The 23,780-nt window shown below is 40.2% G+C and overlaps 1 long non-coding RNA gene across 1 annotated transcript in view; it reads left to right on the forward strand.

Moving 5' to 3' along the window:
- The window catches only part of LOC145507977 (uncharacterized), a 173,228-nt gene that overhangs the window by 47,840 nt on the left and 101,608 nt on the right, over positions 1 to 23,780 (forward strand). The window lies entirely within an intron of this gene.

The following is a 23,780-nucleotide window of genomic DNA, read 5'->3' on the forward strand; positions in this document are numbered from 1 at the left end:
TCCTATCTTGGATATTATTCCTCCTTTCCATCAAGGCTGTCCTGGTGGTGGTGGCACCAAATTTCTCCCTTTTCAGTAGAAGAGAAGCAATGAAGGTGTAGCACATTTTTTCAGTGTATGGATGGGAGCACTGACCCATCCCAGATGAAAAGTTGTTCTACATGATCCTGGTATTTTCCATCCTCTTTTCCACCATCACCCTGATTCTTGCCCTTCATGTTATGAATCTGATCTTGCCCTTTGGTTTTGTGGTGGCATACACCGCTTTGCTGAGTGGAATCTAGACCATGTTACTTGTTAATGGGCCACAGATTCTCTGCCAAGGCTGACCTATACAACTTCCAGAATAAAGATTATTTTTCTGTTTTGCATCATGGTCTTTAGGGTTTCATCTAACTTAGAAAAATAGAGAAGTAAATGAAAGTATGTGGTGTCCAAGTTACATGGACTTCTCAAATAACCTAAGCAACATGGGGTTTCTTTCCCATTTAAGTTAATCCTCAGTTTTATTTCCAGGAGTTGGAAACTCACAAGGGGAAAAAAATGGGATGGTTGATTTAGTTCCTTGCCACCCTGCACTGCAGTAATTAGGACTATATAAAACTTTTAGGTGTCTGGATAGCTGGCAGTTTTCTTGTGATGTAAAAGCAGTACCTAGTGTTTTACAGGGCCTACATATTATGTAACTGTCAGGGGAACGAGATCCAAACTCTTTCTTCTTAGGTTATTTACTGACTTAGGAGATCTAGCTGTCAGTAAGTGGGTATGAAAATGAATGTCTAGGAATTATAAAACTTTCAAACAGAAGTCACAATTTGGCTTTTCCTCCAGCTTTTTCCTCTGATTTAAAAGAAAGCATCTCTCCTTCAATGGAGTGATGTGAAGATGAAATCAAAGGGCAGGGTCCTGCACCTCAAAATTTACATCAGAGCTTTCCACACGGCAACCTAAAAGCTCATTTATTTTTATTCTTATTTTTTCCTCAGAAAACTGACAAGCCCTTTGGAAATTCCTGCTGCCTAGAATCCCTATCTAATGGGAGATCTGGGGTCTGATTTCAGTAATTCTTGAAAGGTCTTCAACCTTGTTTTGAAGAGCTAGTAGGCCATTTTGTAATAGGAAGAAACCTCTGACATTTCAAATCCTGCCCCCCAATGTGCAAACAATAGAAGAGGAAAAGCTGCACCCTCTCTTGGGCTTGTGCTGTGCTAATTACAGAATGTAAGGCCCAGCTGTGGTCACACCAGCTCATCAAGGAGAGATGTGGTAGACCAAGAAAGCAAAAGAAGGACTGAAATGTTTTTCATTTTTATTCCTTGCATATTGTCTGTTAGAGCATTTAGCTCTGCTTAATTATAAACTATTTTCTTCCATTTATAAACGTGTTCTTTTCTTTTGCATTTAATGTGAATGAAGCTGCTTTAGAACTAGAGTGTGTCTATAAGATTGGAGTTCAGCTCAAAGGCTGAGCTAAGATTTCTTTAACATTTCCATATACAAATTAATATCAATTTATAAGTTTAATTCTGTTTAAAATTGAAGGTTCTTGTCTCCTGTTCCAAATCCTTGATGACCCTCATCTACCCTAAGACAAATAAAATCAACCAAACCAAACCAAGGAGAGCAAACAAGCAAGTTTTATCTTTCCAAAGAAATTCCAATTTTATTTCAACAGGGAAAACCTAATGTAAATTAAATATATTTTGCTTCCTCTTGATATTTCTTCTGTGCTTGCTTTTCTTGGAAATCCGAGTCCAGATCTGAACTACAAGCATAATTTTGTTGTAGCTATTTGCTTGTTTTCTGTCAATATAAGATAGAAGAGTTGAACAGTAAAAAAGAAAAACTTGAGTGGCATTAAGAAGTATGTTACTTAATGCAAACATTTTGGACTGATGAGAAATTTTACCAGGCTCAAAAATATTGAAAAGTGTCTTGAAAATGATTTTGATGCTTTTTCTGTTTGCCCTTCTGATTTAGAGGGCTTCCCATGTGGCACTAGTGGTAAGGAATCTGCCTGCCAATGCAGGAGACATTAAGAGACATGAGTTCAATCCCTGGGTCAGGAAGAACCCCTAGAGAAGGGCATGGCAACCCATTCCAGTATTGTTGCCTGGAGACTCCCATGGGCAGAGGATCCTCGCAGGCTACAGTCCATAGAATTGCAAAGAGTTGGACATGACTGAATCAACTTAGCATGCGTGCTTCTCATTTAGAAATGTAAAAACATTTATACAGTGCAACTTTGCTACAGTGATGCTGTGTTATTGTCTAGGAAACACAATATCAATGTTCTAGACTTTTTATATCAATAGCCGTGTAGGCTGGGCATTGTTGTATATATACTAATAATAGACATTTACTGAAATTGTACTAAATGCTATAAATGGCAAAGTAAAACCTCATTTATTTATGAGAAAGGGGTCATCACCTCATGGTTATGCACTGCATAAACTGTAGGAATTATCATTTATATTGGTGGTTATTGTAGATTTGTACATATACATGTACAGTTGACTTCTGAGCAACATGGATTTGAACTCTGTGGGTCCACTTACATACAAATTTTTTAATAGTAAATACTATAGCACTTCTGGGCCTGCCTAGTGGCTCAGTGGTAAAGAATCCACCTATCAGCACAGGAAATGAGGATTTGATCCCTGGATCAGGAAGATTTCCTAGGGAAAGAAATGGCTACTCACTCCAGGTTTATTGCCTGAGAAATCCCGTGGATGAAGGAGCCTGGTGGGCTGCAGTCCATGAGATCACTAAAGAGTCAGACATGACTCAGCAACTAATAACAACAAATCTGAATTCAAAAAGAGAGGAATATCATATAATAGAATTTTATTGTATTTGCAAGACTTCTGAATACTCCTCTGACACAAAACCTCTGAAGATCTACCAGCAGAAGATATATCTGAAGAATATATCCCCCTCTGGCCAAAGTGTTTATCAAGCATTAATGTTCATTTGTTAGGTCAGTGGTTCTCAACTGGTGGTTAGTATACTACCGGTGGAAGCATGGACTTCCCTAGGTAGAACCTAGCATTTACATAACCATTACAGAAATTTGCAATACTACAGCAACATTAATTAAATATAAAATTTGAATTTAGTTTTTAAATGTTTTAAAGCATACTTTTAATATTACTCAGAGTGGGACCAGTGTTTATGAGAAACTGATACATAAAAAATGGGAACATTCCGAAAATGTCTGGAAAGGGGGTTGTTTTATGTCCTATACAGCTCTTTTCCCTATTTGCAAAGCTTTGTTTACCCAGTTGGCCAATTGGCACTTTTGTTTTGTAGAAATAAGATTCTAGAGAAATAGACAACCAAGGAAAGGAGAGGGCTTTGGGTTAAATCAGGTAATAAGCTCTTGGGTGTCAGAGGGACAGCTTAAGGTCATTAAACAGACTGTGGGTCTAAGGGAAAACTAGGCTTGCTTCACAAATTTGAAATGTGTCTCATGAAGAAGAAACCTCTCATGTGACAGAGTACCTGAAGAACTATGGACGGAGGTTCGTGACATTGTACAGGAGGCCGTGATCAACACCATCCCCAAGAAAAATAAATGCAAAAAGGCAAAATGATTGTCTGACAAGGCCTTACAAATAGCTGAGAAAAGAAGAGAAGCTAGAGGCAAAGGAGAAAAGGAAAGATATACCCACTTGAATGCAGAATTCCAAAGAATAGCAAGGAGAGAAAAGAAAGCCTTCCTCAGTGATCAATGCAAAGAAATAGAGGAAAACAATAGAATGGGAAAGACTAGAGATCTCTTCAAGAAAATTAGATACCAAGGGAACATTTCATGCAAAGATGAGCACAATAAAGGACAGAAATGGTATGGACCTAACAGAAGCAGAAGATATTAAGAGGTGGCAAGAACACACAGAAGAACTATACAAAAAAGATCTTCATGACCCAGATAACCATAATGGTGTGATCACTCACCTAGAGCCAGACATTGTGGAATGCGAAGTCAAATGGGCGTTAGGAAGCATCACTATGAACAAAGCTAGTGGAGGTGATGGAATTCCAGCTGAACTGTTTCAAATCCTAAAAGATGATGCTGTGAAAATGTTGCAGTCAATATGCCAGCAAATATGGAAAACTCAGCAGTGGCCATGGGACTGGGGAAGGTCTGTTTTCATTTTAATCCCAAAGAAAGGAAGTGCCAAAGAATGTTCAAACTACCATACAATTGCACTCATCTCACATGCTAGCAAAGAAATGCTCAAAATTCTCCAAGCCAGGCTTCAACAGTACTTGAATCGTGAACTTCCAGTTGTTCAAGCTGGTTTTAGAAAAGGCAGAGGTCCAGAGATCAAATTGCCAACATCTGTTGGATCATTGAAAAAGCAAGAGAGTTCCAGAAAAACATCTACTTTTGCTTTATTGACTATGCCAAAGCCTTTGACTGTGTGGATCACAATAAACTGTGGAAAGTTCTGAAAGAGATGGGAATACCAGACCAGCTTACCTGCCTCTTGAGAAATCTGTGTGCAGGTCAAGAAGCAACAGTTAGAACTGGAAAGCAGACTGGTTGCAAATAGGGAAAGGAGTGTGTCAAGGCTGTATATTCTCACCCTGCTTATTTAACTTATATGCAGAGTACATCATGAGAAATGCCGGGCTGGATGAAGCACAAGCTGGAATCAAGATTGCTGGGAGAAATATCAATAATCTCAGATATGCAGACGACACCACCCTTATGGCAGAAAACGAAGAGGAACTAAAGAGCCTCTTGATGAAAGTGAAAGAGGAGAGTGAAAAATTTGGCTTAAAACTCAGCATTCAGAAGACTTAAGATCATGGCATCTGGTCCCATCACTTCATGGCAAATAGATGGGGAAACAATGGAGACCGTGACAGACTTTATGTTTTTGAACTCCCAAATCACTGCAGATGGTGACTGCAACCATGAAATTAAAAGACTTGTTCCTTGGAAGAAAAGCTGTGAGTAACCTAGACAGCATATTAAAAAGCAGGGAGATTACTTTGCCAACAAAGGTCCATCTAGTCAAAGCTATGGTTTTACCAGTAGTCATGTATGAATGTGAGAGTTGGACTATAAAGAAAGCTGAGTGCTGAAGAATTGATGCTTTTGGACTGTGGTGTTGAAGAAGACTCCTGAGAGTCCCTTGGACTGCAAGGAGATCCAACCAGTCCATCCTAAAGGAAATAAGTCCTGAATATTCATTGGAAGGACTGATGTTGAAGCTGAAACTCCAATACTTTGGCCACCTGATGCGAAGAGCTGACTCATTGGAAAAGACCCTGATGCTGGGAAAGATTGAGGGCAGGAGGAGAAGGGAACAACAGAGGATGAGATGGTTGGATTGCCTCACCTATGCTTGGGACATGAGTTTGAGTAGGCCCTGGGAGTTTGTGATGGACAGGGAGGCCTGGTATGCTGTAGTCCATGAGGTTGCAAAGAGTTGGACACAACTGAGCGACTGAACTGAAGATTCATTCACTATTTCAGTTGGGTGTGTTCCATTTAACAAGAGACTTCCCTGTGGCTCAGATGGTAAAGAAGCCACCTGCAGTGCAGGAGACCTGGATTCAATCCCTGTGTTGGGAAGATCCCCTGGAGAAGGAAATGGCAACCCACCCCAGTATTGCCTGGGAAATCCCATGGACAGAGGAGCCTGGCGGGCTACAGTCCATAGTGTCACAGAGTTGAACATGACTGAGTGACTAACACACACACTTTCAACAAGAAGGTTATTAAGTGATCTGAGTGTTCAAAAAACTGTTTCACCCTGTGGCATACATAGATATGCAAGAATAGTCATCAGTATTTTTTTAGTGATCTAAAAATTTACATTTAATTATCAGACATCTTATCATTTAAAACTTTGAGAAGAATCTCTTATAGCTATCCCCATTTAAAGAGGAGAAAACTGGGGCCCAGTGACTTGTTTAAGTTTTATTACATAAAAAGGGTCATATATGAGGTTCAAAGTCAAGTCTTTCAACTTTGGAATCCATCTTATTTCCATTACACCAGATTCTCTGCCCTAAATAACCTTTCACTTTAAAGTGACAGAAATATACACAGCCACAAGTGTGGCAAGAGTGTAATTGAAAAATAAAATGTCATAGTAGCATGGTGTACCAAAATTATACCAGTAAACACTAGATTACACTCCCAAATGGGGTCACAAGTTCAGATAGTGTAGCTTTTATATTTTAGAATCAGTATATTTTTCCTTTTTAAAGTCTTGATTCCTGTATTTTTTTTCCATATGTTTTCAGAAACTATAGTATTTATATGTTAGCACTATATACTTGGGAATTAGGCCTCCTCTTCTTTCTCAGGAACAGAAATAGACTGGATATACAGCTTTCTACTCAACACTTAAAAAAAGCCAGCAGTAAATTCTTTTTGACCTTTTCAATCTTTGTCCATGGATCCTTTCATTGATAGCATATTAGATGTTTTTGCCTGTCTGCAGTTTAACATAAGCTTGGTTGATGGTCTTAAATAGATAGAGTCTGTTGAAGAAGGCATAATTGATCCATGTAAACTCATAAGCATGAATGGTCCTTGGGGAACCAGTGACAATAGCTCTTAAGTTTGAGAGAAGATTCTAAGCAGATACTAAGCCTGCTCTGATTCAAATATGTCTTAAAGTTAGCACTGTAGTGGTAAAGATTTAAGCAATTTCATCTCCAAATGGAGACTAAAATTACTTGAGCTGGTAGAATTCCATAACCCACCTGCTGCCTTTGAAAGATTAAGAACATTTTTTTTTTCAGATACTTTTATTTTCAATGAAATTTTTCTTGCAAGTATTTCCTCCTTGACTCTCTGTGATATACATATTTTTGATGCATCACAAGTCAGTATAACATAGTTACATTTTACTACTTCATAAATCAACGATTTTTCTTAATCAACAGAATGTGTAGGAGAAGAAGGATGGATTAGGAAATTTGAAGTCATCATACAACACTTGGGAAGATTTTTATGAATAGTGTTTTATGATTTTCTATCAGGAACTCTTCTCATGTGGATGTAAAAAAAGTACCTGAGAATGGAAAAGTTAGAAGAAATACCATTGCCTATAACATTTGTTGGGAAAGCAGTCATCATATGACCTGTTGCCTGTCCTAGGATTCCCAATCTGTACCCTGGGTCTGGAGCTTTCTCTTATATGGAGGCCAGGTTCCAAGCTCTCACTGGACCCTAGGTTCTTCTTAGTTATTAGGAGAAATATTTTATTGTCCTGGGTGTGCAGTGAACTTTTATGTTGCTCAAGCATGTGGTCATATAGCACCTGGCTAGTCCCACTCTCCTCCTCTCTTCTGCAGCCTGAAAGGGGTATATGCAGTTTATTGCTCAAAGAAAGCTCTCTGGAGAGACCTTTTGGCCACTGAAGACCAGAGCACCCTAGAGATGAGGATATTGTTGTATCTGTTCTCCTTTCTGTGAGTTAAGCATTGCTCCAACCAGTGTCTTGTGTGTTGAGTCCTTCTCAACAGCTCTGAACCCATAGAAGATACAGTGGGCCAAGCTGTATGGGTTCCTACTTCTGGTTGTTGGCATTGTTGGCATCCTCTACACAGTGGGAATCTTCACCTGGGATTGGTCGTTGGATCTTCTGGTTCCACAAAAATTAAACCTAATTTTTTGATTTAAAAAATTCTAGTCTAATATTTTTTGAAACAGTTATGAACACCTGGCAGTAATGCAAAATGCACTTGAAAGTGTCTCCTCACAAGTGTGAAACATATTATTGAGAGATTTGAGATTAATCTGACCTATATTAACACCAATTTTAATATAATTTATATATTTAGTTTGTATTTGGGATAGGGATAAAGATGCCATCTGTATGGTATGATGATTGTCCTACTTATACATGATTCTTTTGACCTTTAAGAAATTGTCATCATCACAATGGTCACCACTTCCGCTTTTAGAAACTCAAAAATACACACAGTCACTAACTAGATTCTCCAAAATATATTGTGAATCTGTTCATTTTCTTCCATCTCCACTTCTATGATTCTTGTCTAAGGCACCATTATCTCTCACCTGGATTATTGCAATAGCCTCTGATAATTCCTCTCTATCTCACAGTTGAGTTAATCTCTTTAAAATATTAATTGAATTTTGTAATCCTCTTGGTCAAAATCCTCCAATGCTTTCCCATCACACTTGGAATATACCCCAAAGTCTTTTTCTTTGTTTATAAGGCATATACTCTTATCTTACACAAGTTGTTCTAGAAAATAGCAAAAGAGGAAAAGTTGCCAAAGTCATTTTATGAGGTAAGTAAAACCTGTTACCAACACTTGACGTTTAAGTTTTGGAAAATTATTGTTAAGAAAAAAGACTTATAGGCCAATATCACTCATGGATATAGATGCAAAAATTTATGCATATAAATTTTGGCTAATTGAATCTTCCATATGCATGCTGTTGCTTCAGTCATATCTGACTCTTTGTGGACCCTATGGATTGTAGCCCAGCAAGCTCTTCTGTCCATGGGATTCTCCAGGCAAGAATAGTGGAGTTGGTTGCTGTACCTTCCTCCAGGGCATCTTCCCAACCTAGGGATTGAACCCACGTCTCTTACCTCTAACCTGCATTGGCAGGCAGGCTCTTTATCACTAACGCCGCTTGGGAAGCCCAATCGAATCTTAGATTGTATTAAAACTAATATGTCATGACTGAGTACTTTTTAATCCCAGGAATGATATGATTGTTCAGAATCAGAAAGTCCATTCATTTAATTCATCACATTGAAAAGCTTTTAGTTCTTTAATAGTATATGTCAGGTGAGTGTATGCTCCTTGGTTCTGTCTCGTCACAACAAAGATTTGGAGCAACGGACATTAAAACCCTCAGCGTGTCACAGCTCTCAGAACGTGTTATAGCTCTCAGGTCTCGAACAGACCATGTTATAGCTCTTAGACAAATCAGTGTTACAGCTCTGTGTTACAGCTCTATTTTATTTAGAAAATAGCAGAAGAATCCATCCTCGAGGCGTGAGGGCAGGCCGACCCAAAGACGTGAAGAAAAGAGAGTGGGGGAGCACGCCAGCGAGTGGGAGAGAGAGCCCTTTGGCTCCTCTTTTTATATGTTTTTTCCTCCCCCTGGGCCTGCCCTATGTAAATTGGACTAGCCAGGAGTGCTATTTGTTCTGTCTGAGGTCCTCACTCTGGTCCTTGGGCCTTCCTTTGTTCTATTTTCGAGAGCTTTTCCCTTCCTTGACTTTTAGCCACTGCCATTTTGGACTCCTGTTTCCTATTCTAACTACCTACCAGTATATGACTGCCAAGGCTTTCTATATTTAGTTCAGATGTTTCCTCTGACATAGAGACTTTCTATATCTGCCTGCCTAATTGACATTTCATTTGGATATTCTATAAGCATTCTCAAAATTAGCACATCTAAAACTGAACTATTATTTATCCCAAACCTGTTCCTCTCTGTTTCCCTCAACTCAGTAAATGGTTGCTTCTTTTCTCTATTCCATCCCAAAGCTGACCGTTTCTCAGCACCTACTACTCAAGTCCTGGTTGCCTTCATCTCACCTAGAATATCCTACTGGCTGGTATTCCTGTAGTCAATTTTTTTCTCCCCTATAGTCTGTTTTAACAGAGTCAGTTCAGTTCAGTCGCTCAGTCGTGTTCGACTCTTTGCGACCCCATGAATTGCAGCACGCCAGGCCTCTCTGTCCATCACCGGTTCCCGGAGTCTACCCAAACCCATGTCCATTGAGTCGGTGATGCCATCCAACCATCTCATCCTCTGTCGTCCCCTTCTCCTCCTGCCCCCAATCCTACCCAGCAGTAGGGTCTTTTCCAATGAGTCAACTCTTCGCATGAGGTGGCCAAAGTATTGGAGTTTCAGCTTCAACATAAGTCCTTCCAATGAACACCCAGGATTGATCTTCTTTAGGATGGATTGATTGGATCTCCTTGCAGTCCAAGGGACTCTCAAGAATCTTCTCCAACACCACAGTTCAAAAGCATCAATTCTGCAGCACTCAGCTTTCTTCACCGTCCAACTCTCACATCCATACATGACCACTGGAAAAACCATAGTCTTGACTAGACGGACTTTTGTTGGCAAAGTAATATCTCTGCTTTTAAATATGCTATCTAGGTTGGCCATAACCTTCCTTCCAAGGAGGAAGCGTCTCTTAACTTCATGGCTGCAATCACCATCAGCAGTGATCTTGGAGCCCCAAATAATAAAGTCTGACACTGTTTCCACTGTTTCCCCATCTACTTCCCATGAAGTGATGGGGGGGGGGGACCAGATGCCATGATCTTAGTTTTCTGAATGTTGAGCTTTAAGCCAACTTTTTCACTCTCCTCTTTCACTTTCTTCAAGAGGCTCTTTAGTTCTTCTTCACTTTCTGCCATAAGGGTGGTGTCATCTGCATATCTGAGGTTATTGATATTTCTCCTGGCAATCTTGATTCCAGCTTGTGTTTCTTCCAGCCCAGTGTTTCTCATGATGTACTCTGCATATAAGTTAAATAAGCAGGGTGACAATATATAGCCTTGACATACTCCTTTTCCTATTTGGAACCAGTCTGTTGTTCCATGTGAGTAATCCTGTTAAAACAAGTTAGATCATGTCATTCCTAAGCTCAAAACCCTCCAATAACTTTCCTGACTCCCTTAGAGTAAAATCAAGCTATACAATGGCATGGCATCCAAGGACTTCCCTGACAATCCAGTGATTAAGACTCTGTGCTTCCAAAAAAGAAAAAAACAAAACAAAAAAGAACAATGGTATCTATGACCCCTATAGTCTGTCTTCTTTCCTCTTGTCTTCATTTCCTGCCACTCTTCCTCCTCTCTCTTGGCTCTAGCTCACACTTGACTTTTATCAGCTTGGATTGCTTTGCTGTTCTCCCAGGTATTCATGTGACAAACTCTCTTCTTTTGGTCTTTACTTAAATGTTACCTTTTAGTGAAGCCATCCCTGAATGTCTTGTCAGGTGAGTGTATGCTCCTTGGTTCTGTCTTGTCACAGCAAAGATTTGGAGTGATGGGCATTAGAGCCCTCAGTGGGTCACAGCTCTCGGGTCTTGGACAGACCATGTTATAGCTCTCAGGTCTCGAACAGACCATGTTATGGCTCTTAGGCAAATCAGTTTTATAGCTCAGTGTTACAGCTCTTTTATTTAGATAGTAGCAGGAAAATCCATCCTCGAAGCATGAGGGCCCAAAGACACGAAGAGAAGAACACCACAGTGCACAGGAGAGAGAGAGAGAAAGAGCGAGAGAGAGAGCAAGAGAGAGAGAGAGAGAGAAAGAGCGTACACATGCGGGGGTGGGGGGGAAGAGAGCGAGCGAGAGAAAGAGAGAGTGAAAGAGAGAAAGAAAGCTCACATGCACGTGGGGGCGGGGGAGAGAGTTTTGGCTCCTCTTTTTATATGTTTCCCCTCCCCCCCACCCTTGGGCCTGCCTTATGCAAATTGGGCTTAGCCAAGAGTGCTGTTCTACCTGAAGTTCTCACTCAGGTCCTCGGACCTTCCTTTGACCTTCCTTTGTTCTATTTTAGCGAGCTTTTCCCTTCCTTGTCTTTTAGCCACCGCCATTTTGGACTCCTGTTTCCTATTCTAACTACCTAACAGTCTTATTTGAAATTGCCAGTCTTTCACCTCTTGCCTATGTGTTTGTTCCGTATGCTAATATCTTTCTTTCTTTCAACATATTTTTCAGTTTTGAAATCTTAGTGTGTCTTTTCTAATATTCTTCTTAATGATATCCATATTGAAACAGTTGTGCTCCTTTCTGAGCCTGTGAGTTCATTTTCCCCTGGGAATCTCACCAATGCTGTTAGGTAAACTAAACAGAGGAAGCCCATACCCTTGTCAAAGTCAGCTCCAAAGATTTTAGTGTGCATGATCTTAAGAGTGAGTGAGTGTATGTGTGTGTGTGTGTGTGTGTGTGTGTGAGGGAGAGAGAGAGAGCTTGGGTGAAGAGAGCAGGTACCAGAAAACCATAACCTACTAAACAATTCCTTAGATCAAATCTTCACACTTTGCACCCCAAGGCCCAAGGAGAAGCAGCTGTAGAATGAGACATACATAGATTATAAGTCACCAGGCCCGGGTCCTTGGAGGATAAGGGTGAGATGCTACTTGTCTGCAGTTAGTTAGTTCTTCCCTGTTTCTCTCAGCAGCTTCCAAGTACAGGACTTTGTCTTGTTTCGATTTAACTTCTGAAAACACTTGGACCAGCAGTGTGAGTTATACAGGTATGGGTGCAGTGAGGATGAGAGGAGCAAAGGGGAAGGGGATGCAAGGGCAGAACACCCAACAGTGGTATTGAAAGGGTAACAGGCAGGAAGGCCAGAGGTCTCCAAATGGAGGAAATAGGCTGCAAGTGTCAGACATTTTTTTATCTCTCTCTTAAGTGGCAGGAGGAAACAAACTAGTGACACATATATTTTTTCCCTTCTCTATACAAATTTAAAAAGAGGTTTCTCTTAAAATACTGTGTTGCCATAATGACACCTGGTTCCACCTGAACTTAACTATTCTCAAACCTTGAGCTAACCAATGCATTTTTCTTATGGAAATGTTTGTCTTAAGCTATGTTAGTGTACTATGCATTTATCCCAGACTCTGCTCAGAACTGACTTGACAAACCAGTATGTTATGCTCATACATTGTTCTCTTAATCTGTGTTAATGAAACTATATATTTGTATGGGACTCTGCCTTTCTTCAGTCGTTTCCTGGCCCAGGATGACTAACCTGGTGCCAAGATGATCTCAAAATGCATCTTGTGGGTGAGGGGCCTGATGCTGTTCTCTGAGTTTTAAGACATTTCCTTCCTTGAATTAGCAGACTGCTAGTAGCTATATAACATCCAGCTAAAGACTAGCAGGGGGATATTCTTTCTGCCCTCTTCTGATGTCTATGTCAGAAGCTTTCTCTATCTCCTTTATACTTTAATAAAAGTTTACTACACAAAAGCCCTGAGCGATCAAGAGCGATCAAGCCTCGTCTTTGGCCCCGGATTGAATTCTTCTCCTCTGGAGGCCAAGAATCCCAGTGTCTTTTCGTGGTTCAGCAGCAACCTTTCGGTATCCTTTCTCTTGGCCTCAGGCCAATGCTACTACTCCACATAGGCCAGTTAGTTCAACCCTTTTCTATCAGTACTCAGGGATTTTCTCCAAGCTTTCTCAACATCTTGATTTTTTAAAGTAGATTAGTTCTTGGGAGGGATTCAGAAGTTGTGGTGGTTCATCTTGATCCAGTGTGTGTTACTGTGTAACTTCTCACTTAGATTATGGGGTTTTTTTCCTACTATTTTTTTTCCCTACTTTAAGTGCTGAGGTTTTTTTTCTTTTTTGTTCACTGTTGTTTCTGCAGATTCTAGAACAGTAACTCTTATACAGTCAGTCTCAATACTTGTGGAATAAGGATACAGCCAAAGATTGGGAGGAGTTTTTGCAATACCTAAAACCATCAAAGAAATCTGGATTATATAAGAAACTCCTGCAAATGAATATCACAAACAGAGCACAAGGAAAAATAAAGAATATAAACAACAATTAAAAAAAAAAAGGGAGGAATAAAAAAAGACCAAAACTGTATGAAATTATGTTCAACCTATATTGTAACTATGAGATATAATTTTATATCCATTGTATTGGCAAAGGTTAGAAGATGCATAATATTAAGTGTTGACAGGGATGTGGGCAAGTGAGAACTTCTAGGAACTATAGATGGAAGTATAAATTAGTGCAGCTGCTTTGAAGGGAAATCTGGCAGTGCTCAGTGAAAGATGTAGATAAAGTCTACAAGGGGAAATGTGAGGATATCCACTGCAGGATTATTTGTGGTGGTGAGGATTCAGAGGTATTAAGAAGGTGAATAAGGGGGACTTCCCTGGTTGTACAGTGGTTAAGTCTCCACGCTCCCAGTTCAGGGGTGCCAGTTAGATCTTTGGCCAGGAAACTAAGGTTCCCACATGCCACACAGCCAAAAAAAGAAAACAAAAGAGAAAAACAAAAAAATTTAAAAATTAAAAAAAAGAAGTTGGATAAATACATTGTGCGTATATGCATATGATGCGATGCAGAAGTCAGCAACCATGAATTACATTCATCTCTGGTTTTTTTGGGCTCCAAAATCACTGCAGATGGTGACTGCAACTGTGAAATTAAAAGACGCTTAGTCCTGGGAAGAAAAGTTATGACCAACCTAGACAGCATATTAAAAAGCAGAGACATTACTTGACCAACAAAGGTCCATCTAGTCAAGGCTAGGGTTTTTCCAGTAGTCATGTATGGATATGAGAGTTGGACTATAAAGAAAGCTGAACACCGAAAAATTGATGCTTTTGAACTGTGGTATTGGAGAAGACTCTTGAGAGTCCCTCGGACTGCAAGGAGATACAACCAGTCCATTCTAAAGGAAATCAGTCCTGAATGTTCATTGGAAGGACTGATGTTGAAGCTGAAACTCCAATACTTTGGCCACCTGATGGGAAGAACTGACTCGTTGGAAAAGACCCTGATGCTGGAAAACAGTGAAGGCAGGAGGAGAAGGGGACAAAAGAGGATGAGATGGCTGGATGGCATCACTGACTCAATGGACATGAGTTTGAGTAAATTCTGGGAGTTGGTGATAGCCAGGGAGGCCTGGTGTGCTATAGTCCATGGGGTCACAGAGTTAGACATGACTGAGCGACTGAACTGAACTGACAAAATGAGCAGAACTCAAAAACATAATGTTTAGGGGACACATGGGAAACATGTGATTATTAGTTATTAATGATTAAATATTAATATATATACAATAAAATTATGCCTTAAACTATGAAACATGATACTTTTTAAAAAATTTTTTATTTTATATTGGGGTATAGCCAGTTAACAAACAATGTTATGATAATTTCAGGTGAATAGTGAAGGGACTCAGCCATACATGTACGTGTATTCATTCTCCCCCAAACTCTCTTCCAGTGCAGGCTGTCACATAACATTGAGCTGAGTTACATGGGCTATACAATAGGTTTGTGTTGGTTATCCAATTTAAATATAGCAGTGTGCATCTGTTCATCCCTAACTATCCCTTCCCCAAATCCTTCCACCTTGGTAACCATAAGCTGTTTCCTGTCTGTGAGTCTGAAACACGCTACTTTTCAAGGAAACCTGTGTGTTTAAGGAAAAATATATCAAATATAGTGGGTGAAAACAAAATGTGTGTGTTTTTTGGTATAGACAGATGACAGCAGTGTGTCATAAACTGGAGTGTATGATAACTAAATTCTGCACATCAAGGGTTTAAAAGCAGTAAGAATATGGGGATGGGGTCGACAGCTTAGGTCTTGGAGGCAATAGCATGGTTCCCAAAAGTTCTGCTCCCAGACTGCTACATTAGACTCTATATTAAACAGAAATAGAGATTTTCTAGGATTCAATTTGCTATAAACTATTATTTCATAATGCTAATAGTTGTTGCAGTAGTTGTAGACAAGGGAGCAGCCAATCTGCTAGATAGATTGTTTCATGGCCAGTTTTTCATGTGAATTCTACTCCACTGAATTGCTATATTCTATCCAATCATTAGGACTGAACAAACCTTCACATGGGAGGCTTAGGTTGAAAACATGCTGCCAAGAGAGATTCATGCCAGGAATGGCGCTAGCCACCGGATGTGAAAAATTGAGAAAAAATCTGTCTTCAAAAAGCTCACAGTCTACTGGGGCAGAAAGAAATATAAATATATAAATAATTAAAATGATATGGTATATTTAATCATAGATATCAGTTGGAATTAAAAAACAACATTGATATTTAAAATTCAAACTTTCCATATCTTTCCTTGAATGATACAGAGTGTCTCATTGACATCCATGTTCATGGACCTAAAAGGTACCCACAGGTGAAGAAAGAGAAAAAACTTTGGTTCTTTTTTTATTATGTAAAGCCACTATTTCCCAGATGTTGTAAAAGAATAGCCTTATACATGATAAGAAAAGTTTACGTCTCAAATGCACTAGCCTAGGAGGCAAGTCTTGGCAGATTTTTGCACTTAAACTGTATAATATGCAAATCACTTTCTTGGATGATTTTTTATTTGAAGGTATGTAGATTTAATTTTTAAAAAGCCAGCTTCAAAAAAGAAAGCCAGCTTCATTGAAACGTGTATATTATCATATGTGAAATAGATCGCCAGTCCAGGTTTGATGCATGAGACAGGGTGCTAAGGGCTGGTGCACTGGGATGACCCTGAGGGATGGGATGGGGAGGGAGGTTGGAAAGGGGTTCAGGATGGGGAACACATGTACACCCATGGCTGATTCATGTGAATGTATGGCAAAAACCACCACAATATTGTAAAGTAATTAGCCTCCAATTAAATAAAAAAAAAGGGCAGGAGCAGATATGAGGACCCTAGTATAATGTATACTAGGACCCTAGTATAATAATATAGGACCTAGGACCCTATAATATGATTAACTATCCATAACTAATATAAACATTGTCTCTGTGGAAAAAGAAATAAAAAGCCAGCTTCAGCTCTGTATTACTCTGTATACTGAAGTGGCAAGGCTAAACTATTAGAATGGGTATTGGGTAAAACTTTTAGAGTTGTTTTGTTTTGTTTTGCATGTCAGTTAAATTATTTCCATAGTTAATAGCATTTTAAAAACAGAGGTAAATTTTCTTAAAGTGTTATTGATAGAATCAGTGCTGGACAGGCAATGCTTTCCTCCCCTTTTGGCTCTGATTCATGTCAGTGTCTAAAAAGATAGTCAGGCCCTTCATCTGCAAGCTGAGGTTCATTTATATTTGTAGGCATTACTCTTTGTTGGGCTTCCCAGGTGGTGCTAGTCGTAAAGAACCCGCCTGCCAATGAAGGAGATGTCAGAGACACGGGTTTGATCCCTGGGTTGGGAAGATCTCTTGGAAGAGGGAATTACAACTTGCTTCAGTATTGCCTGAAAAATCCCATGGAAAGGAGGAGCCTGGCAGGCTACAGTCCATAGGGTCGCAGAGTCAGACACAACTGACGTGACTTAGTATGCACTCACTCTTACTTGCAAATGGGGAAAAAAAAAAGCTGTCACTATCTCTGGAAGATAGGGGAAATCAGTGTGAGATACTGAGGTGTCCTGAACTTGGAAGCCAAGTCTTTGCTTTTAAGATTGTGGTTTGATAGAATTAGCTCTTCAAGGAATAAATCACTTTTTAATTAAATCTCTACCTAAGAGTTTTATTTTAATTTTTAAATACTATCCACTGATCCCTCCCATCTTGGTCATCTGCTGTCACACACCCATACATTCAACTCTGTCATGTTAAAGTAGGTTTCTTCTCATATACTCCAGGAGAGGCCAGAGAACCTATCTTTCACCACCACCGCAAGGGATAAATTTGTGAGGGAAGCCCAGCATTCTTGGTGTCTCTGGTCACTTTTTTTGAGGAGGGATCTTAGTTCCCTGGCCAGGGATCAAGCCTAGGCCCTCGGCAGTGAAAGTATGGAGTTCTAACCTCTAGACTGCCAAGAAATTCCCTCTGGTCACTTTTCTTTGTGAGTCAGAAATTATACTGGGAAGTGATGCCACTGAATTGGACAACTAAATGCAGTGTAGACAATTGAATCAGTGACAGGGCCATATTACAAGATGGGTGTAATTACCATAGTAGACAACAGAGTCAAAGCAGTAATCAGAATAGTCTTGATTTTACAGACCTATAACCTTGACTAGTTGATCATGGTGTCCCTACCAGTGAAATAGATGGGCAGTCTACTAAATTCTTACTTAATCTGTTTATCTGGGTGAGTTCAAGGTCAAGTGAATAGAAGTCTAACTGGAATCATTAAAATAGAGTCATGATCCCTTAATCAATTATCAAACTTGAGCCAGTTTAGAGACCCAGAACCTCATGAATGAAAGAGAGGTCAGGTTTCCCTCCCTGAGGAAGAACCTTGCTACAGGGCCAAAATTTATACTGTTAACCTTTCCCCTAGCCTCCTCAAAGGAATCCATGGCCTTTAAACAAGGTTAATGTGTACTGAAAAAAAAAAAATAACCACATTTTTCTGATGTATTTTTCAACATATATTGCTATTGAAATTGAATTAATTCCAGAAAACCAAGAATGTCACTGTGGTCTACCAGCTAGAGTTGAAGCTTTAAGGAGGTCAGGTGATTGATGAAATTTTAGCTGAGGACCATCTCACAGTAAGTTTAGTGGGTTCTTGAATGGCTATTGACTGAATGTTCTCAAAATTTATATACTGAAACCCGATGTCTTCTGTGTTGGCATTAGGACTTGGATCCTTTGGGAGGTAAGGGTGGAGCCCTCAGGAATAGGATTGGTGTGCTTATAAAAGAATTCCTGCAGAGCTCCCTAGCCTCTTTCATCACGGAGGACGCAGTGAGCAGGTGACATCTCTAAACCATAAAGTGGATTCTCACCACACACTGGATCTGTCAGAGTGTTGATCTTGAACTTCCCAACTTGCAATACTGTGAAAAACATATGTTTGTTTTTTATAACCCACTTAGGTTTTGCTATTCTTGTTATAACATCCTGAGTGGACCAAGAGATAAACCCATCTTGTGGTTGTTTGCTCAGTTCTGTAATGAATAATTGAAATAGACATACTCAGCCTATCTCTGGCCTTTACAATTCATATCTTGATCTACTCAAGCTGCCATAACAAAATAACTTAGGCTGGGTGGCTTAGACAACAGAAATGTATTTTCTCCTAGTTTTGGGGTTTTAATTAGCATGCCAGCATGAGCAGGTTTGCTAGGGGCACTCTTTGTGGCTTGCAGATGGCCTCTTTTTAACTATGTTCTCAGCTGGCCTTTCCTAAGGGTGTGCATGCTGAGAGAGTACAAACCAGAACTCTCTGCCACCTTGTTGTCATTCATTCACTCAGTTGTGTCCAATTCTTTGTGATCCCATGGACTGCAGCACTCCAGGCTTCCCTGTCCTTCACTATTTCTCTGAGTTTCCTCAAACTAATGTCCACTGAGTCAGTGATACCATCCAACCATCGCATCCTCTGTCATCCCTTTCTCTTCCTGCCCTCAATCTTTCCCAGCACCAGAGCCTTTTCCAATGAGTCAGCTGTTCGCATTAGGTAGCTAAAGTATTGGAGCTTCAGCTTCTGCATCAGTCCTTCCAGTGAATATTCTCGGTTGATCTCCTTTAAGAGCACTAATACCATCATGAGGGCCCTATATATATGACATATATGACCTATTCAAACCTAATTATCTTTCAAAGGCCCCATCTCTAAAAACCATCATGTTTAGGTGAAGTCTTTAACATATGAATTTCAGTTCAGTTCAGTTCAGTTCAGTCGCTCAGTCGTGTCCGACTCTTTGCGACCCCATGAAGTGCAGCACGCCAGGCCTCCCTGTCCATCACCAACTCCCGGAGTCTACCCAAACCCATGTCCATCGAGTCAGTTATGCCATCCAACCATCTCATCCTCTGTCGTCCCCTTCTCCTCCCGCCCCCAATCCTACCCAGCATTAGGGTTTTTTCCAATGAGTCAACCCTTCGCATGAGGTGGCCAAAGTATTGGAGTTTCAGCTTCAACATCAGTCTTTCCAATGAACACCCAGGATTGATCTTCTTTAGGATGGATTGATTGGATCTCCTTGCAGTCCAAGGGACTCTCAAGAGTCTTCTCCAACACCACAGTTCAAAAGCATCAATTCTGCGGCGCTCAGCTTTCTTCACCATCCAACTCTCACATCCATACATGACCACTGGAAAAACCATAGCCTTGACTAGATGGACTTTCGTTGGCAAAGTAATGTCTCTGCTTTTAAATATGCTATCTAGGTTGGCCATAACCTTCCTTCCAAGGAGTAAGCGTCTTTTAATATCATGGCTGCAGTCACCATCAGCAGTGATTTTGGAGCCCAAAAAAATAAAGTCTGACACTGTTTCCACTGTTTCCCCATCTATTTCCCATGAAGTGATGGGACCAGATGCCATGATCTTAGTTTTCTGAACGTTGAGCTTTAAGCCAACTTTTTCACTCTCCTCTTTCACTTTCATCAAGAGGCTCTTTAGTTCTTCTTCACTTTCTGCCATAAGGGTGGTGTCATCCGCATATCTGAGGTTATTGATATTTCTCCCGGCAATCTTGATTCCAGCTTGTGTTTCTTCCAGCCCAGCGTTTCTCATGATGTACTCTGCATATAAGTTAAATAAGCAGGGTGACAATATACAGCCTTGATGGACTCCTTTTCCTATTTGGAACCAGTCTGTTGTTCCATGTCCAGTTCTAACTATTGCTTCCTGACCTGCATACAGGTTTCTCAAGAGACAGGTCAGATGGTCTGGTATTCCCATCTCTTTCAGAATTTTCCACAGTTTATTGTGATCCACACAGTCAAAGGCTTTGGCATAGTCAATAAAGCAGAAATAGATGTTTTTCTAGAACGCTCTTGCTTTTTCGATGATCCAGCGGATATTGGCAATTTGATCTCTGGTTCCTCTGCCTTTTCTAAAACCAGCTTGAACATCTGGAAGTTCACGGTTCACATATTGCTGAAGCCTGGCTTGGAGAATTCTGAGCATTACTTTACTAGCATGTGAGATGAGTGCAATTGTGCGGTAGTTTGAGCATTCTTTGGCATTGCCTTTCTTTGGGATTGGAACGAAGACTGACCTCTTCCAGTCCTGTGGCCACTGCTGAGTTTTCCAAATTTGCTGGCATATCGAGTGCAGCACATATGAATTTAGGGAGCAAATATTCAGTCCATAATATTCTACCCTTGGACCTCTAAAATTAATGTTCTTCTTTAATGAAAAATTAGTTCATTCCATACCAGCAACCTCTAAGTCTTAATTTGTTTTACATTAGCTCTAAAGTCTAAAATCTCAACCCATTATCATCTAAGTCAGATATGAGTGAGCCTTGAGGTACAGTTTGTCTTGAGGCAAAATTCCTCCCCAGCTATGAACCTGTGAAACTATACAAGTTATATACTTCAAGAATACAATGATGGGACGGTCATAAGATAGACATCCCCATTCTAAAAGGAATAATAAGAAAGAAGGAATGGGTGATGGAACTCGGGCAAGTGCACAACTTAGTAAGACAAATTCCATCAGATATTAAACCTTCAGAATAATCTTCTTTGTTTTGATGCTTAATAGAATGGAAAAGACTAGATATCTGTTCAAGAAAGTTAGAGATACCAAGGGAACATTTCATGCAAAGATGGGCTCAATAAAGTACAGAAATGGTATGGACCTAACAGAAGCAGAAGCTATTAAGAAGAGGTGGCAAGAATACACAGAAGAACTGTACAAAAAAGATCTTCACAACCCAGATAATCATGATGATGTGATCACTCACCTACAGTGATTCACTCACCAGATTCACATCCTGGAATGTGAAGTCAAGTGGGCCTTAGAAAGCATCATTACAAACAAAGCTAGTGGTGGTGATGGAATACCAGTTGAGCTATTTCAAATCCTAAAGGATGATGCTGTGAAAGTGCTACATTCACTGTGCTAGCAAATTTGGAAAACTCAGCAGTGGCACAGGACTGGAAAAGGTCAGTTTTCATTCCAATCCCAAAGAAAGGCAATGCCAAAGAAAGCTCAAACTATGACACAATTGCACTCAGCTCACATGCTAGAAAAGTAATTCGCAAAATTTTCTAAGCCAGGCTTCAGCAATATGTGAACTGTGAACTTCCAGATGTTCAAGCTGGTTTTAGAAAAGGCAGAGGAACCAAAGATCAAATTGCCAACATCCACTGGATCATCAGAAAAGCAAGAGAGTTCCAGAAAAACATCTATCTCTGCTTTACTGACTATGCCAAAGCCTTTGACTGTGTGGATCACAATAAACTGTGGAAAATCCTGAAAGAAATGGGAATACCAGACCACCTGATGTGCCTCTTGAGAAACCTGTATGCAGGTCAGGAAGCAACAGTTATAACTGGACATGGAACAACAGACTGGTTCCAAATAGGAAAAGGAGTACGTCAAGGCTGTATATTGTCACCCTGCTTATTTAACTTATATGCAGAGTACATCATGAGAAACGCTGGGCTGGAGGAAGCACAAGCTGGAATCAAGATTTCTGGGAGAAATATCAATAACCTCAGATATGCAGATGACACCACCCTTATGGCAGAAAGTGAAGAAGAACTAAAGAGCCTCTTGATGGAAGTGAAAGAGGAGAGTGAAAAAGTTGGCTTAAAGCTCAAGGTTCAGAAAACTAAGATCATGGCATCTGGTCCCATCACTTCATGGCAAATAGATGGGGAAACAGTGGAAACAGTGTCAGACTTTATTTTTTTGGGCTCCAAAATCACTGCAGATGGTAATTGCAGCCATGAAATTAAAAGATGCTTACTCCTTGGAAGGAAAATTATGACCAACCTAGACAGCATATTAAAAAGCAGAGACATTACTTTGTCAACAAAGGTCCGTCTAGTCATGGCTGTGGTTTTTCCAGTAGTCATGTATGGATGTGAGAGTTGGACTCTAAAGAAAGCTGAGCGCCGAAGAATTGATGCTTTTGAACTGTGGTGTTGGAGAAGACTCTTGAGAGTCCCTTGGACTGCAAGGAGGTAAACCTGTCCATCCTAAAGGAGATCAGTCCTGGGTGTTCATTGGAAGGACTGATGCTGAATCTGAAACTCCAATACTTTGGCCACCTGATGCCAAGAGCTGACTCACTGGAAAAAACCCAGATGCTGGGAAAGATTGAGGGCAGGTGGAGAAGAGGATGACAGAGGATCAGATGGTTGGATTGCATCACCGACTCAATGGAGATGAGTTTGGATAAACTCTGGGAGTTGGTGATGGACAAGGAGGCCTGGCATGCTGCAGTCCATGGGGTCTCAAAGAGTCGGACACGACTGAGGGACTGAACTTTCAAAGCGCTGCCCACAGGGACAGGAGCACACCTCCTTCTGGGTCCAAGTGGAAGTCCCAGGCCCTGACTCCACAAGATGACCTCAACTCCAAGGCTGAGGCCTGTTCAGACTGAGGTAGTGGATCTGATAATTTCTTTTTCAAAAAAATTATTCTTAATTGAAGAATAATTGCTTTACAGTATTTTGTTGGTGTTTCCTACCAAACATCAACATGAACCAGCCGTAGGTTTGCCCATGTCCCCTCCCACTTGGAACATCTCTCCCACCTCCCTTCCCATGGTCATGATAATTTCTAAATTACTTTTGAGATTCTTCTCTTTATAAACTTGAAGGATAGTGCATGTGTGCAGCTGAATAGCTCTCTTGTCCAGTCGTGCAGGATCTAAGAAGTCTGTCAGCTTTCTTTATTTCATCCTGTCTCCATCCCCTTCAGTTCAAACTGATAGTGCTTTTGCTCTTATAATACAATGAACTCTTTTATCAAGTGACAGTCCAGTTATACTTTTAGTGTTCTTTTCTGAATATAATTTCTGAAGTTTTTGCAGTATGAACAAGGTGAGGATTTTCCAAATCCTTAGGATCAGGTTACTTTTTGCTTAACATTGTTTTTTCAACTCATCTTTTTCTTCTCACGTTTTACTATAAGCAGTCAAGAGGAACAGAACCCCACTTTGTATATTTTGCTTAGATGTCTCCTCAGCTAAATATCCAATTTCATCACTTGAAATTTCTACCTTTCACAAAACACTAGAACACAATGCAACCGAGCCAAGTTCAATATCACTTTATGACAAGGATTGCCTTTCCTCCAGTTTCCAATAACATGTTCCTCATTTCCATCTGAGACCTCACTAGAACTGCCCTTAATGTTCATATTTCTAGCAGATACCTTGAAAC

Source organism: Giraffa tippelskirchi, chromosome 5 (assembly GCF_054371585.1).
Source record: "Giraffa tippelskirchi isolate mGirTip1 chromosome 5, T2T-mGirTip1v1.2.pri, whole genome shotgun sequence".
NCBI lineage: Eukaryota > Metazoa > Chordata > Mammalia > Artiodactyla > Giraffidae > Giraffa > Giraffa tippelskirchi.